This window comes from Podarcis liolepis (genome assembly GCF_965112155.1).
Source record: "Podarcis liolepis genome assembly, chromosome: 2".
NCBI classification, from domain to species: Eukaryota; Metazoa; Chordata; class Lepidosauria; order Squamata; family Lacertidae; genus Podarcis; species Podarcis liolepis.
Window position 1 is genome coordinate 107,474,867 of NC_139555.1, and position 6,000 is coordinate 107,480,866.

Consider the following 6,000-nt stretch of genomic DNA (forward strand, 5'->3'; position numbering starts at 1 on the left):
CTTTAACTATACGGACCTTTGTTGGCAAGGTGATAGACATCTCCATATTCACTTTCAGCGTAAGAAATCTAGGCAGTCTGAGAAGACCACTCACCTTTTGTGGTGAGTGCCGTTGCGGCCACAAGGTATCCTGGTCCAAGCAGTGATCCGGCTCGTGGGCAGGGGAGAGTGGTAAACAGCCTTATTCAAAAAACTAACCAACAAACTGAAACTGACACGGGAACAAATAGAAGAAGACACCTTCACCCCGATATGGTTACCCTTTATCACGTGCACAACCCAACAAGACAACAACAAGAACCCACCAACAGCATTTGAATCAATCTGGCTAACCTGATCCAAAAACACACACGCACCCCACTCACACACAAAAACAAAGCTCACCACAGCCCAGCAAAGACAACCAACCACACCCGAGGCCAACCCCAGCCTCCCTCACCACCAAAGGAAAACAAGTGAGTATTAAGGAGAACACACACAAGTGACGCTGAAACAAAACCCCACACATACACCAAGCAGAATAGCATTGCCACCTGACGCCACCCCACTCACTGTTGTAAATAAAAATATGCCCTTTTCCCTTATGGGGTATCCAAGAGCCCATATAGAGTCCTTACATAGGTTCCCTATTGGTAGGAGAGAATAACAGAGGTCAACCAGAGAATATTGAAAAGCAAAGCAGCTAGTAAGCTTGATCTTTATTGATCTGTTGCAACAGGGTGCTCCCCTCACACGCAGGAGAGGAAGAGGACCCAGAACAATGGCCTGCAAGGCCTTATAAAGACTTTTGAAATTCCCATTCTCTAGATCAGGACCACCCCCAGAAACATTATGCATACATCACAGAAGGGGTGTAACCTAAGACCACCCCTCAGATACATCCCACCTACATCACAGAAATTTTAATGTTGTTTTTCTCCTGTCACAGTTTATCTCCTGTCTGGCAAGTTACTTGATTGGATTGCCTGGGGAGCCTGGCCATTCTTTTGTAGTGGTAAAATACTTATTTCCTGGGCCAGGTCACAGGCTCACACCTTATTCAAACAGACATATCCTTGAGACAGGATTTGTGAGGAAAGAGACAATGGGGAGGCTTTCCCAGTTTAACCTTGCAGAGAAAGGATTTGGTCAGTTTAGGAATCAAAATGGTTCCAGGTTGGTCTTCCTGTGTTGATCTATGTATGTGCAGTTATGAACATTACCATATATCGAAGACCATAAAATTCCTATCACATCACCATTCCCCCCTCCACCTCTTTCCCCCTTTTCTTCCTAATGTAACACTAATGTCTCAACAAATGAAACTGATCTGTAGAAAATGTAACTTGAAAAAAGAGACATTGCACATGCTTTTGTAAACCAATAAATCTCTAATAAAAATATATTTCAAAAAGAAAAATAAGAAACAGTGTTTTGGGGGTGGGGTGATTAAGTATTGAAGTGACAAAATGTCAGCAAGTTCATGCTGCCTTCACTCTTTTGTAAGTTCTGTCTCTTAGACGTAGATTGAGTTTTGCAATATTTGTTCAGGCTGCCTTCTGCTTCCTTCACAGGACCCTCCAAATCCTTATCCCTGTAAGTGTTCCATTCTTTCCCAAACAGTCCCATCCTGATATATAGCAAAGTTTGTTTTCTGTGCCTTAGTTTCCTGAAACCATTTTGACTCCCTGAAACCATTTTGACTCCCAAACTGACCAAATATTTTCTCTGCAAGGAGGGAGGAGGTGAGGGAACTTTCCCATTGTCTCAGGAAGTGGGTAATTGTAATCATCATTTCAAAGGAGTGGGCAGACTACCAGGAAAGGCAATCAGATAAGGCATTATCAGAAAACCTGCCAGCCAGGAAAAACAACAACACTCAAATTTCTGTTGTAGACTGCCCTTTCTGTGATGTAGGTATGATGTTTGTGGGGGGTGGTCTTGGGTTACACCCCTTCTGTGATGCATGTATGATGTATAGATGTATATGATGTATAGAGCTCCAGGGCAGGGAATTTAAAATGTCGATATAAGGGCAGGCACACCTTTGTTCGGTGTTCTCCTTCTTTCCTATGTGTGAGGGGAGCACCCTGTTGCAAGAGATCAATAAAGATCAAGCTTACTAGCTGCTTTGCTTCTCAATATTCTCTGGTTGGCCTCTGTTATTTTCTCCTACCAATAGGGAACCCATGTAAGGACTCTATTTGGGCTCTTGGATACCCTATAAGGGGAAAAGGGCAGATTTTGTTTACAACATATGTCTCCAAATTGTAAGGGAAAGGCTGGTGCTGTGAGATTGTTTTAATTCTATTACTGTTGCATTGTTTTTTAATCATTGTTTTTTCTATGTTTTTAGCTGTTTCTCTTTTACCTGTAAGCCTCCTTGAGTCGATGTCTGGGGGAGAGGTGGGATATAAATATAACAACAACGTCAAACCCTCCAACATTTCTCCCATGAAAATTATTATGATTATTATTATTATTATTATTATTACCCCATCCATCTAACTGGGTTGCCCCAAGCAGCTTTCAACATATATGAAAACATAATAAAACAGTAAACAGTAAGAAAAACTTCCCTGTACAGGGCTGCCTTCAGATGTCTTCTAAAGGTTGTATAGTTACTTATCTCCTTGGCTTGGGGGTCCCATAACTCCATACCCTTCAATAAAAATAGGGACATCCTACCATACCCTCCAACATTTCTCGATGAATATAGCAACGTCCTAAGGAAAAGTGGGAAATTCTGGGATCAAATCAGAAACTGGGACGGCTTGTGTAAATCCAGGACTATTCCTGGAAAATAGGGACACTTGGGGGGTCTGCAACGTCCTTGTCCGGGGGAGAGGTGGGATATAACAACAACAACAACAACAACAACAACAACAACAACAACAACAAGAAGAAGAAGAACATAATAGACGACACAGTGATTCTTCAAACAGCTCTTGTTTATTCACAGGCCAGGCCAGAACTGAATTGAAGGGTTCAGCCAGCCTGCTTATATAGAGCTCCACTAGAACACAACGGTAACCATTTTCTGTAACTATCCAATCACTGCATGTCACTTTCGATCCCTTATTTGCATATGTGGACCTGAACTATCTACAGTATCCCCCTGCTGGCCCAGGGTGAGAACTTCAGTACATAACAACAACAACAACATTGTAGCTTTTCTGTGGCTCTCCAATGCTGTTGGACTACAGCTCGAATCAACCCTGACCATTGGGCATTCTGACTCAAGCTGGTGGGAGCTGGAGTCTCCACCTTAAAGCAAGGCCTGATTTAAATCTATAATTTAACCATCAGAAAATGTTTCCTAATGACTGTGGGTGGTCCTATGAATGGACAGTTCACTTCCATGGGAGTGTGGCAACGTTATGTTAGAGGGGTGTGCACCTCTTTCTCCATCTATGCAATAAGAATCTAATCAAAGTTCAATAACTGCTCAAAAATTTAATCACCCTTTGAAATCTTCTTGCGAATAAAGAACATTTAACATATGTACCTAATTGCTGTTTGTTTTGGCAGGCAGCAACGATTCCAGTACATGATTTTGTAAACCAGGAAGTTTAACAAATAGTACATAGTTTACAAAGCAAAAAAACCAGCATGTGTTTACGGCCTTTCGCAAAATCATGACCCAAATCTCAGGGTGGATCAACTTGTTATGAGAGAAGCTCGAGAGTGTTGCCAAGCCTGTATTTCCCTCATAAATAATGCTAGAGGAGTTGGGGTGGAATTTTCCAGGACATATACTGTAATTTGGAAGTATTGGGAAAGGAGAACAGGAGAAATAGTGGCTATAGAACTATTGGGTGGAAGAGAGGTCAAGCATAGTTTCTCCCATGCTCACACCCTACAGCTGCAAACCCTGGTTTGCAATGGAGCAAGCGTCACCTGAGATAGGTGTACAGTAGTTTAAAGAAATATATAAGGGAATGCATCTTACACAGCAGACAAACTCTGAAAATGTGTCTGTGCTACAGCTGATTCACACATTAGTAAAGGTAAAGGGACCGCTGACCATTAGGTCCAGTTGTGACCGACTCTGGGGTTACAGCGCTCATCTTGCTTTGTACAGCTTCCGGGTCATGTGGCCAGCATGACTAAGCCGCTTCTGGCAAACGAGAGCAGCGCACAGAAACACCATTTACCTTCCCGCTGGAGTGGTACCTATTTATCTACTTGCACTTTGACATGCTTTCAAACTGCTAGGTGGGCAGGAGCAGGGACCGAGCAACGGGAGCTCACCCCATTGCGGGGATTCGAACCGCCGACCTTCTGATCGGCAAGCCCTAGGCTCTGTGGTTTAACCCACAGCGCCACCCGCGTCCCATCACACATTGTATTGTTTCAAATAGGGTCTAACCCCCCCCACCCATTTTCCCCAACCATTCTCCATCAATTAATAAGAAAGGTAATTGCATCTGGAAATTATCAAAAAGGGAAGGGAAATTTCAATGAAATTCTCATGGTGAGCTGTAGTGGGATACCCCCAGTGTACAGCGCCGACACTGAGGTCCAGCTCCGAGGGCCTTCTGGCAGTTCCCTCACTGTGAGAAGTGAGGTTACAGGGAACCAGACAGAGGGCCTTCTCAGTATTCACCTCCAATCCTGAGGAACACCCAGCCAGCAAAGAGTTAAACAACTATATAATTTTTTGTAGGCATCTGAAGGCAGCCCTTTTGGGAGAATCTTTTAATGCTTGATGTTTGTTTGTGCCCCTTCCCTTCCCCTCTCTATTTTTGTTGGAAGCTGCACAGAGCAGCTGTGGCAACCCAGAAAGATGGGTGGGGTATAATAAATTTATAAACATCATCATCATCATTGGAAAGGGAAAGACCTCCCTTAAAAAACAAAATCAGAGGGTGCACTGACTTGAAACAGTCATTAGTCGCCCTTTGGAGCATCTTGTGGTTCAGTTTACAAAGCAAAGATTACCAGTGTCAAAGCAATGATTCTTCAACATCAACTTCGTTGGACTGGTCATGTTGTGTGGATGCCTGATGATCACCTTCCAAAGCAACTACTCTATTCTGAACTTAAAAATGGAAAGCGGAATGCTGGTGGTCAACAAAAGAGGTTCAAAGACTCCGCCAAGGCAAATCTTTAAAATGTAAAAACTGACAACTGGGAAACACTGGCCTGTGAGCCGCCAATTGGAGAACAGCCTTTACCAAATGTGTCATGGACTTTGAAGACGCTTGAACTCGAGACGAAAGGGAGAAACATGCTAAGAGGAAGGCACGCTTGGCAAACCCTCACCGTGATCAACTCCTGCCCGGAAACCTATGTCACCACTGTGGAAAGACGTGTGGATACAGAATTGGCCTCCACAGTCACTTACAGACTCGCTGTTAAAACCATGTTTATGGAAAACCATCTTACTTGGCTATGAGTGATCGCCAAAGAAGAAGGTTCAGTTCACAGCCAAGGGAGAGACATAATGAAACAGCTCCTCATATAATAATAATAATAATAATAATAATAATAATAATAATAATATAATGTTTTTTTATTTATACCCCGTGCTTCCCTGTTCAGAAAACCAGGCTCAGGACGGCTAACAACAAATTTAAAACACAATTGATGCTACAAAAAAACAGCATAAAATACAGTATAAAACGTGGATAACAATAAAATAAAAAATCAAAAATCAATTTAGGGGGGAAATCCATCCAATAAACATTAGATGATCACCAGGGCTAGCTGGCTGAATTAGTCCTATTTGGGCCAGCAAGGAGACCAGGGGAGAATTAGCTGTGGGATCCCAGAGTGGGTAATCTTCATAAAAAGGGGAGGGAGAAGGGAGGAAGGGGAATAAAAGATCAGGCTAAGTTCAAATTGAAAGCCAGGCGGAATAGCTCTGTCTTACAGGCCCAACGGTAGGAGGTTAAATTCTGCAGGGCTCTGGTCTCATGGGACAGAGCGTTCCACCAGGTCAGAGCCATCACTGAGAAGGTCCTGGCCCTGGTGGAGGATGATCTAACTTCCTTAGGGCCTGGGAGGTTTGGTGTA